This window comes from Boleophthalmus pectinirostris, unplaced genomic scaffold (genome assembly GCF_026225935.1).
Source record: "Boleophthalmus pectinirostris isolate CB_2022bp ecotype Guang Dong unplaced genomic scaffold, ASM2622593v1 HiC_scaffold_15, whole genome shotgun sequence".
Taxonomy (NCBI): domain Eukaryota; kingdom Metazoa; phylum Chordata; class Actinopteri; order Gobiiformes; family Gobiidae; genus Boleophthalmus; species Boleophthalmus pectinirostris.
The window spans coordinates 11561118-11572221 of record NW_026571070.1 but is presented as its reverse complement, the minus strand read 5'-3'; the positions used below and the strand labels follow the sequence as shown (position 1 = coordinate 11572221).

At 39.5% G+C, this 11104-nt stretch overlaps 2 long non-coding RNA genes across 2 annotated transcripts; both read right to left on the bottom strand.

Annotated features, from left to right (window-relative positions):
- Positions 1-278: 278 nt before the first annotated feature.
- On the bottom strand, positions 279-1267 carry LOC129408138 (uncharacterized). The gene is made up of 3 exons (XR_008631833.1): positions 985-1267; positions 730-919; positions 279-650 (listed from the first exon to the last, which is right to left on the bottom strand). It is a non-coding gene; the product is annotated as an uncharacterized LOC129408138 (long non-coding RNA).
- Positions 1268-2223: 956 nt separating this feature from the next.
- Positions 2224-2909, bottom strand: LOC110172047 (uncharacterized). Its single transcript, XR_002319113.2, has 3 exons — positions 2777-2909; positions 2522-2711; positions 2224-2442 (listed from the first exon to the last, which is right to left on the bottom strand). It is a non-coding gene; the product is annotated as an uncharacterized LOC110172047 (long non-coding RNA).
- Between the last annotated feature and the right edge of the window lie 8195 nt (positions 2910-11104).

The following is an 11104-nucleotide window of genomic DNA, read 5'->3' as shown; positions in this document are numbered from 1 at the left end:
TTTTGGCACATATATATCAATATTTTCATGAATCTATCTCCATTTTATCACTCGTCAGGTGTCAGACGAGACCAAATCAAGACGAAATCCAAACGCGGTTGAGTCCGAGACAAGGCCAAGTACAAACACCTTCAAGACCGAGACAAGACCAAGACTTTTAAAGCCTGAGACCAGGACAAGACCAAGACCATGACCCATCCAGACCAAATCGAGACCATCTTTATAATTTTTGACATTTATTTGTATTTTACAGTTATTTTTGGCACATATGTGGCGAGCGGGGCATCCGGGAGGGGTGTGAGGAGCACCCCAAAGTAAGATAATCAACATAAAACCAACAACGCCACTGGGCGTAGCCCAGAACTAAAACTAAATTTACTAAACTAAAAGGCTCACAGGTTCGTTAATTGACAGACAGAGACAAGTGACTTACAAAACATGAAATTATTTATTATTGCCATAATTCATTTGTTAGATTAACTTTAAGAGTAGACTATTCACTGTTCACATAACTGCCGATAACACAGTCACCAAAAGCAGCTGTACGGTGATTTTGTCCTTAAAATTAAAAAAACACAGTAAAACAAAGCAGCAGCTCGTTCACAGGGCCACCGCTCCACCAGATGACGTGCCGAAGACCACCCTGGACCCTAAAATGAACATTATATTTTATCTTTCACTTGGTGGTAGCCCCATACATGAACCTAAACCAATGACCAGCCAACGTACCACAAAACACACGCTTCTACATCCACGAGGCTTGACGCCGAGCGGCCGGGGCATCTGACAGCAACACCGACCCAACCGTGGACAGCGGCTAACAGTGGCGCTTGTGGCGATCAACAGCAAATACATGCAGGAGCTTTACTCACGAGCCATAACTTCGATCAGGCACGTCGAGACTCTAGGAGCGGTGGCACTACAATAAAGCCACACATTAAATTATAAAATTGTAATTGTAATTAGAGAACAGCGGTTGTTTACCTGTGCGCGACAAGGCGGAGCCCTATCCCGGAAGTGCGCCGAGGTCAGAGAACGAGACGCTACGGGGAGTGCCCTTTTATAAGCCCAGGCGCCACCTGGTGGCAGAAGGCAGCAGGCGCGCACTGCTACATTATACCCCTCCCTTTTGAATCGTCGTCCCGACGATTGACGCACACAAAGAACTTGCAGAACATAAATAAGTGCTCTTAAAACACATTTCTGTTTAAAATGTTACCTAAACTCAGTCCAGAACGAACAGGACACGGCCCTTACCACAGTTACACACCTGTACCTGCAGAATTAAAAACCAGCTCGCTCAGCTGTACTCAACTCCTCTCACGCAGATGGAGGGCCCTGAAGGCTACGGCCAGTGCGATGAAGCTACTGACGGCTAACGTTTACGACAACCCACGAAAACTGCGGTACCGAGACTGACAACCAATGAGCTTTCAGCGGAAACTACTGCGCCCCTACGCTGTCATAGGTAAACAAAACGGAACGGCTATTCAAGCGGCCCCTAACATCTCACAGCAATCTAGTTACCTGGGCGGTATGAGCCATCCACTGTAGGCTCCTGGTACCACACACTCTCTGGGACTGATGCTGTGACCTCGAGCACCCCACGCCGGACACTCACTCCATTTTCCAAATGCCCTCCCCAACTGCTGCTTTGCCTTCACAATACAAAAAAAAACAAACAGACCAATACATTCAAGATAGCCAAACAATTCACAATGCAGATCAGCTTTAACATTTAAGTAGAATTACGGGTAGCATCAAGTAATTTCCCTACAGGTAAACCATGCCTTGCTACTGCTTGGTCAACTTCTGAAACTATGTATATATACAACAATTTAAAATAAACACAAAGTAAAAAACAAAAATCACACAGCAAACCAATGTATACATGAAACAAATGAAGTTTGCACAATACAAAGTTGGACAGGTTAAACCTGGTACATGGGGAATTTTAACCTGGCTACTACGCTCCACTTAATGCAAACAAACAGCATCATAAAAAATAAAAATGAAAGCACATGTCTCTGTACATAATCAATTATCCTGCCGACAACGCCAAGTGTGGCGAGCGGGGCATCCGGGAGGGGTGTGAGGAGCACCCCAAAGTAAGATAATCAACATAAAACCAACAACGCCACTGGGCGTAGCCCAGAACTAAAACTAAATTTACTAAACTAAAAGGCTCACAGGTTCGTTAATTGACAGACAGAGACAAGTGACTTACAAAACATGAAATTATTTATTATTGCCATAATTCATTTGTTAGATTAACTTTAAGAGTAGACTATTCACTGTTCACATAACTGCCGATAACACAGTCACCAAAAGCAGCTGTACGGTGATTTTGTCCTTAAAATTAAAAACACAGTAAAACAAAGCAGCAGCTCGTTCACAGGGCCACCGCTCCACCAGATGACGTGCCGAAGACCACCCTGGACCCTAAAATGAACATTATATTTTATCTTTCACTTGGTGGTAGCCCCATACATGAACCTAAACCAATGACCAGCCAACGTACCACAAAACACACGCTTCTACATCCACGAGGCTTGACGCCGAGCGGCCGGGGCATCTGACAGCAACACCGACCCAACCGTGGACAGCGGCTAACAGTGGCGCTTGTGGCGATCAACAGCAAATACATGCAGGAGCTTTACTCACGAGCCATAACTTCGATCAGGCACGTCGAGACTCTAGGAGCGGTGGCACTACAATAAAGCCACACATTAAATTATAAAATTGTAATTGTAATTAGAGAACAGCGGTTGTTTACCTGTGCGCGACAAGGCGGAGCCCTATCCCGGAAGTGCGCCGAGGTCAGAGAACGAGACGCTACGGGGAGTGCCCTTTTATAAGCCCAGGCGCCACCTGGTGGCAGAAGGCAGCAGGCGCGCACTGCTACACATATATATCAATGTTTTTATAAATCTATCTCCATTTTATCACTCACTGAGTCTCAGACCTCGAGACTGAGACAAGACTGAGTCCAAACGCGGTTGAGTCCGAGACAAGGCCAAGTACAAACACCTTCAAGACCGAGACAAGACCAAGACTTTTAAAGGCTGAGACCAGGACAAGACCAAGACCATGACCCATCGAGACCAAATCAAAACCATCTTTGTAATTTTTGATATTTATTTGTATTTTATAGGTTTTTTTTTTGGCACTTTTATATCAATGTTTTTATAAATCTATTTCCATTTTATCACTCATCAAGTCTCAGACCTCGAGACCAAGACAAAACCGAGTCCAAACGTATTCAAGATTGAGATATGACTGAGTCCAAGCGCCTTCAAGAATGAGACAAGACCGAGTCCAAGCGCTTTTAAGATCGAAACAAGACTGAGTCCAAGCTCCTTCAAGACTGAGACAAGTCTGAGTCCAAATGCTTTCGAGTCTGAGACGAGATCAAAACCGCAAAAAAAGGTCTTAAAGCCACTCTCGAGACCAAGTCCGGTCTCGAGTGCTACGACACTGGAAAAAACATTATAACATAGAACAGAAAACAGCGTAATATAGATTTCTTTATGCTCTTATAGCAAAAACACGGGACTCCTCAGTACGAACCCATTCATTTACCGCACCATTTAACACTGTTTAATCCCCACAAAATCAACTGTAAAACGAAAATCGCGAGTATCTGTTTTCCCGTGCGCTTTCTCCCATTGGTCCCAATATTCTTCTATGGGCTGAATGAATGAATGCTAAACATATTCATGGCATTGCAGTGTATTCTGGGAGCTTTTCATGTCTCTGCAACACTGGAGCAGATGAGATGTGTTATTCACAATTATTTTCAAAGCCTGTGTCCATGTCCAAGCTATCGTATCAGATCTCAATGACTGCGACTATCTCCCTGCGCATAATTGCAAAAGGATTACTATTTTACCATTCCCTTTCAACGCAAAAAGGGACGCCCAATTGTGGAGGGTAAAATAAATCATTATACAAAATTGCAGTGGAATAACAGCAGAGGAGAGGGGCTGTAAAATGGACTGAGATGGAGCAGCGCAGTGAGTTAAATAAGGGGAAATAATAAGGAAAGAGGAGGTTATCTGCAGACTGGGTTTTCAGACACTCAGCTCATATGCAGACTCTGCTCTACACTGTAAAAAAAGAACACCGTCGTAAATTAACACTGGGAATGAGTCGGATTCAAAGTGTGTCTGTTTGGAGAAAAGTTTGGACTGGATTTAAAGAGCCCATGTTATGTTATTTTCTGTTATAGTGTTTCCTGATTAAGCTCCTGTTTACATGAGAACATATTTTGTCAGAAGTGCCTTTCGCTTAGACGGTGATGGCGTTTTTGGGGCTTAAAAACGCAAAAATCTGAAACCACCCTCCAGAGTGGAAATGTTGAAAAAGCTCTGCCGTTGCGTTTCTATCTACACTGCCCAAGACGCAAAACTCTGGTCAGATCTGCTCACGTCGCGTATGAGTTTATGTCACATACATACAGTACACAGAAACAAACATGTCTGATCATTTCCATGCGTTGAACCTTCAAGTTGCTCTGGCAGCTTTAATAAACTTACAGGAATGCAGAGATACTGTTAGTGAACAGAGAAGGATCTGCAGTTACCTCTGTCAAATTCTGGATGTACCAGTTCGTCACAGGCGAGTCAGACCTGGGAAAAGCAGTCGATGGTGGGACAACTTTGTGCAAGGAGTAGCTGATGAAAATACATGGTGTGAAAACTTCCATATGTGTAAAGATGCCCTTGTTGCTTTAAGTACAAGCACACCCAATCGAAATTCCACACACTTTTGCTTCACCGTCACTGTATTTTCTCCCAAAAACATTCGTCTAAACATGGAATAAAAAGGGAAGATGTGACACCACTTTTGCGTCTTCTGTTCAGACCATCATCATATAAACGTAGCCTAAAAAAGTACCTAGAATTGTGTTTTGTTTTATTCACACATGTTTAACATGCAAATCCTGCATATTTAGGCTGGGTTCTTCTCTCAAACTGAACTTACTTCATTTGAATACACCTTCACTTGAATCATTTGGGTAATTTCAGCCTTGGAATTGCCAATCTCTAGTAAACTAAAGGTTAAAAGTATCTGGTAACTTGATTACTACCACTGCATGACATCAGTAGGTGGAATGGGTGTGTAGCAACATTTCAGTTCTCAGCCCACGAGTGTCAATTTTATGCAATATAGGACTGTGAAGTGCGCACTACGTAACTTTTCTGGTGAATGGTATGGCACCTGTTTGTCTCCATGGGTCCATGAATATATTTCTTTTTCCTGAATGTTCCACAGTATGGCATTAATCACTCTATCTGTCTGTCATGGTTGAAGCGATACAGTTTTCTCACGATTCAATATTAACCTCGATAGATGGGTCACGATATCGATGGGAATTTTGGGTCTCATGTAATTTTTTCTGCTAACATGCAAAATATATATATCTATAGAGATGAGTCACTAGGCATTACAAGTCAGATCTGTGGAAAATCAAGCCAACACACAATAAGGAAAAGAAAAAAAAGAAAAAAAGTAACTTCTACATTTACATTGATATAATTATGTCTTATTTGACAACTTTCTTTACTTTTTTTTTTCATTTTTATTTATTTACATTTATTGCCATTTATTTAGACATTATTACCCTTTATTTATTATTACCATTTATTTAGTCATTATTGTCATTTATTGACATTATTCATTTATTTCATTTATTAGCCATTTTATTTAGATTATTGCCATTTATTAGGATATTATTGCCATTTATTTAGACATTATTGCATTTATTTAGGCATTATTGCCATTTATTTAGACATTATTACTATTTATATATATTTTTTTCTCTTTGTTTTTACATTATATTGTGATGTGTGAGCTCCTGTGTCCAAAAAATTTCCCTTGTGGATCAATAAAGTTTGTCTAAGTCTAAAAAAGGCTTTTTGTACACCTGTAATTGAATATTCCAGTCGAAGCATCAGCATCTCCATGGAGTCACGCAGCAGTATTAGGTTACAGAGTTCATATTTAAGGTTAAGATACACTCAACTGTCTCCCTATGGGGTAATTTCCACTGGTTTTGGTCCATCCTTTAATACCACCGGGGCCCCTGTCAGGAGCAGTGGGTGACAGGAGTGAGGCGCCCAGGGACTCATCTCCAGGTACAGCTCAGTTTATAAAAATCATCAGCATATTGTGCAAGTTGAAGGTTGGAAAGTTGTTTTATTTTTGCTTTAATTCTTCAAAATATTACACTAAAGTATCAAACACTGGATGATTAAGATTTCTTTAAAGGTGCACTATGTCATTTTTTGTTTAGGCGTCTGTCATTTACTTGTTTCTATGGAAATGTCATTGCTTTTCCTGGACCCTCCACCAGAAAAGTTACACAATGCGCCTTTAAGATTATCTAAGTGTGATTTAGGGCTGCAAGATCAAAATCACAATTTGAATAAATGCAATCTGCAAATCGCGAAGGCTGCAATTTTTTGAGTACCGTTTTTTCCTCCTCAAGCAAAATACCCTGTCTTATTCTGCATAAAAACTGCTAACCCTGTAGTTTAGATCGGTACAAACATGTTTTGAAATGTGATTCTTGTATTAGTTTGCCAGTTTATATTTCAGTCTTTTCATCTGTTCTCCTGGGAGTGTTTTAAATGTGAACTATACTTATAATTAAAGGTCCTATATGACACCAAATTGACAATTGTGAGCTGCTTTGAAACATGTTATAAGATAAGATAAGATACGATAATCCTTTATCGTCTCCCATGTAAGAAATTTGTCTTTGGACAGAGGAATGCATGCTTTATCAAAAAACAGGCCAACACAACAACAAAAAGCACCAAACAAAATTCACTATAGAACAGGGGTGTCAAACTCATTTTGGTCCGGGGGCCATATCCAACCGACTTTGATCCCAAAGGGGCCGGATCAGAAAACTCATGGCATATAAACCCCAAAAATAACAATAAGTTCAAATATTTGTGCAGAGAAACACAAATCTATTACAGAAATCTTTTTTTAATTGATGAACTCTTTCTTTTACAAAATATTATAATATTATGAACAACCTGAAACTTTAAGAAAAATACAATTTCACCACAATGTTTTAACATGAACTTGTTTAACATTAACTTGTAGAAATAGGAATAAGTAAAGTTTTGTTGTAAAATCCTGCACTCGTCTCCACTTTTCTCATTTTTGACATTTTTCTGATGAGGGTGTCACGGTCAACAGTCAAAACGATCGTCCTTTAAGAGCGTTTGGAAAGAGACAAGTCTTCATTTGTGCTGCTCTGGTGGGAGGGGCCACGTACAGAGACGCTGGAGACGCTGCTGTGATAAACACCGCAGAAAATTAACAATATTTTAATAAAAAATACAATTTAAATATTTTAGTAGAAAATCAGACGAGGGCCAGATTAAAGGTCTTGGAGGGCCGGATCTGGCCCCCGGGCCGCATGTTTGACACCTGTGCTATAGAACATAAACAAATAAATAAGAGACCAAGTATGACCACGAGTGATGCACCAACAGGACCTTTAAGACACTATTTAAAGGGAAACTATTGCAATCTTGTATTCTAATAATAATTGCACATTCCATACGTCTATGCACAGTTTTGATTGCACATTCCCCTGACGTATGTGCAGTTGTAATTGCACATTCCTTTGACCTATGTGCAGTTTTGATTGCACATTTCCTTTACATATGTGCAGTTTTGATTGCACATTTCCTTTACATATGTGCAGTTTTGATTGCACATTCCCCTGACCTATGTGTGGTTTTGATTGCACATTTCCTTTGACCTGTGCAGTTTTGATTCCCTAAGTCTTTTACTTTTATTTTTTAACTGCACTATCTGAGTTTAGCCGATGTCTAATGGCACAAAAAAGAATGTTTGAATGTATAATGCTTTTACATCCACAAACATTCATAGATTTATGTTTTATTTGCACATGTGTGAGTAACTTTTTATTATTAGTTTGTCTACATCTCCAAAGCTCAAAATGCTCTGTTCCACCTTGTGATGTCACGAAGCAGAAGTTTTCAAGTGAACAGCTACATTTTACCTTTTGTTCAATAAAGATTCGTAGTCCGAGGGCTGAAATTATCCAGATGATTCTAGTGAAAGTGTATGGAGTTTAAAAACACAGTGGAGCACGTGTTGTTTTACTACATCATGTGACGTCAGAAGGTGGAACAAAGTGTCAAATACGCAGGGTTAAACATGCGTGAATGAAAACAAAACACAAAAAATACAATCCGTGTTTGTTTTTGATGAGGAAAAAACATTTTAACAGATCAGAAAACGGCAAAAAATGTGCCCTTTAAAGCAAAAACAAAGCCTAGCGCGATCGTTTTGTACCACTTGGCGGAAAAATAAAGCTACGACTGTCATTTCCAGCTATTTTACATGATTCAGATACTCATTTTTTTGCAGTGCGTCTTCAGGGGCTTTCTCTTTCTCTCCTCCGTCCTCGGCGCTGCTCGCTCGCCCGCTCGTTGCCGTAATGGAGTCTATTAGGAGCTCGCCCGGGGAGAGATGGGACTCCAATCTGAGGTCCTGACCCTTCTTTATGTCCCACGACCACAGTGACCGGCCCAGTCTGGAGCAGGGGCTGTAATCACCGCACGGCTAATGTAGTCCCTTCCACTGTCCACATCAGCCACCTTCTGCGATCGGGGGAAAATTCAATTCAACTTATTCCGGTGAGACAGAAAAGGCATGTGTGTTTAAGAAGGTCGTGTTTGAGATGTTCTATAGTCAGTGAAATCTCGACTGTGTGTGGTAGAAATGGGACAAAATCAAAGTCTCATTGTTAGTAGTATTATTGCTCCACTGTGAGTAGTATTTTACATCTTACTGAGACTAACGCTGGACTAGACCAGGACTAAACCAGGACTGGAACAGGACCAAGCCTATATCAGGACTGAATCTAAACTAGGACTCGAGTAAATGCATGACACACTAGAGGTGCGCTATGTAACTTTTCCTATGCAGGGTCCACCAAGTACTTGTTGCCATGGAGATGATATTCCTTTAGATCAGGCATGTCCAAACTATGGCCCGGGGGCCAAATGCGGCCCTCAGACAAATTGTTTTGGCCCTCAGACTTCCAGTTGAATTGGCCCAAATGACCTTGCATCATTTTTTTTTTTTTTTCTGCAAGTTTTTTTTTGAAAATCTACCTTGATAAAGCTAATATTTAATATTTAGTGTCTGGTTTTAAGGATCTTAGCGTGAATAAAGACTGATGGCTCATTCTAACATGTTAAAGATGCACATATTTTAATTATTCACTGTATTGAGCATCAGTCTACGGCCCTGGATCGACCCTCTGCTTCATCTGTGTTTAGAAATGTGGCCCTTGATGAAAAAAGTTTGGACACTCCTGCTTTAGATGTTCAACAGAATGGCATCTGATCTACCTTGTATTTATTCAGTTACAAGTGTTTTCAGTGGTTAAAGGTACACGGAAACTATACATATACATACATTCTTCAGTCTTAATGAGTAGATTTCACCTCTCCACAGATCTGACCTGTAATTTGTCCTAATTAGATTGGATTAGATTTATTGTCATTGTACAAAATACAACGAAACTTTGTGTGAAACTAACAGTAAAACATAAAGGAGACTAGGGCTGGGTATCATTAAGAAGTTGCTGATACGATACATATCTCGATACAGTGCACTTTCGATTTGATACGATATATTTAAAAAAAAAAAAGTTTATACAGTTCAGTAAAAAAATAAAGGCTAAATCATGGCTGTGATACTAAAAGTGTTTGTTAAACCACTTCTTGTGCAAAGTTCATATGAAACACAAACATTTTAATTGTCAAAACAGTGAAAATGTCAAATGTGATATATAAAAAAGTTTCCTTCCTCTAAACAAGCAACAAAACTGTAGCGCTGTAACAAAAACATTTAGTAAAATATACCATACCAATACTCAGTACTCTTGGCGATATATTGATACAGCAGCGCACGATATCGATACTGTATCAACACATTAAACGATAGGATATATTGATATTTCGATATTTTTGCACACCCCTAATGGAGACACCTGCACCTATGGAGACAGATAATGCCAATGTAATAATATCACCATGGAGACAAGCAGGTGGTGGACCCTCTACCAGAAAAGTAACATAGTGCACAGTTATTCAGAGTAATTTATTCATAGACTACAATGAAAAAGAGCAAAGGATTATGGTCAATGTAGTTAGAAAGAATCAAGTCTATATTGTTAAAGGTGCAGTGTGTAACTTTTCTGGTGAAGGGTCCGTCAAATGCTTTTTTTTTTATTTATTTATTTATTTTTTTTTTTTCATGGAGATGCTATTCCTTTGTCTGAAATTTTTCACATTTTTCTTCTTGGAGACCAAACCTGACCAAGTTACAAGTCAGATCTGTGAAGAGGCCCTGCTCCCAATCAGAATATCAGTTTTTTTTAGGTATTTTTGAGCACCTGTAATTGAATAAATGTAAAGTAGAGCTGTTTAATGTCACACTGTGGAATATTCCAGGCAGAGCAATGACAAATCCATAGAATCAAGCAGGTGACGGACCTCCAACCAAAGTTACATAGTGCACCTTTAACGTTAAAAATACAACTGTGAAACTTTTTGAACAACATTATATTGACTGCTGCTAATATTTCTAAAACCCCATTGCTCTGAAAAGCCTGTATCATTCCGGTTCAGACTCCGACCATTAATGAAACACTGTGAAACAGACAAATCACTTCATTTATCATATTTGTCGAAGCTCTGAAAGAAATAAAGAAACGCTGGACAAAAAAATGATCTTCCAAACAAGACATATTGCGTTTTCATACTTTATTACGTGTATGACGCCAAGACAGATTAACATATTTTGCTACAATCATGCATGCCTAATTAGCTTGTAGTAATTAGCATATAATTATTACATGTTCCGGAAGAAATCACACAGATAGACACATCGCACACGCTGTAAGGCCAGTCATATGTTCCTCTGCTAGTTACAATCAAATGTTATGAAATAGACTGTTTATTTGACACTGTGTAAAATATGGTTTTAAATGGAGAAACCTGGAAATTAAAATGATATAAATTAAATCAAAAGCTAA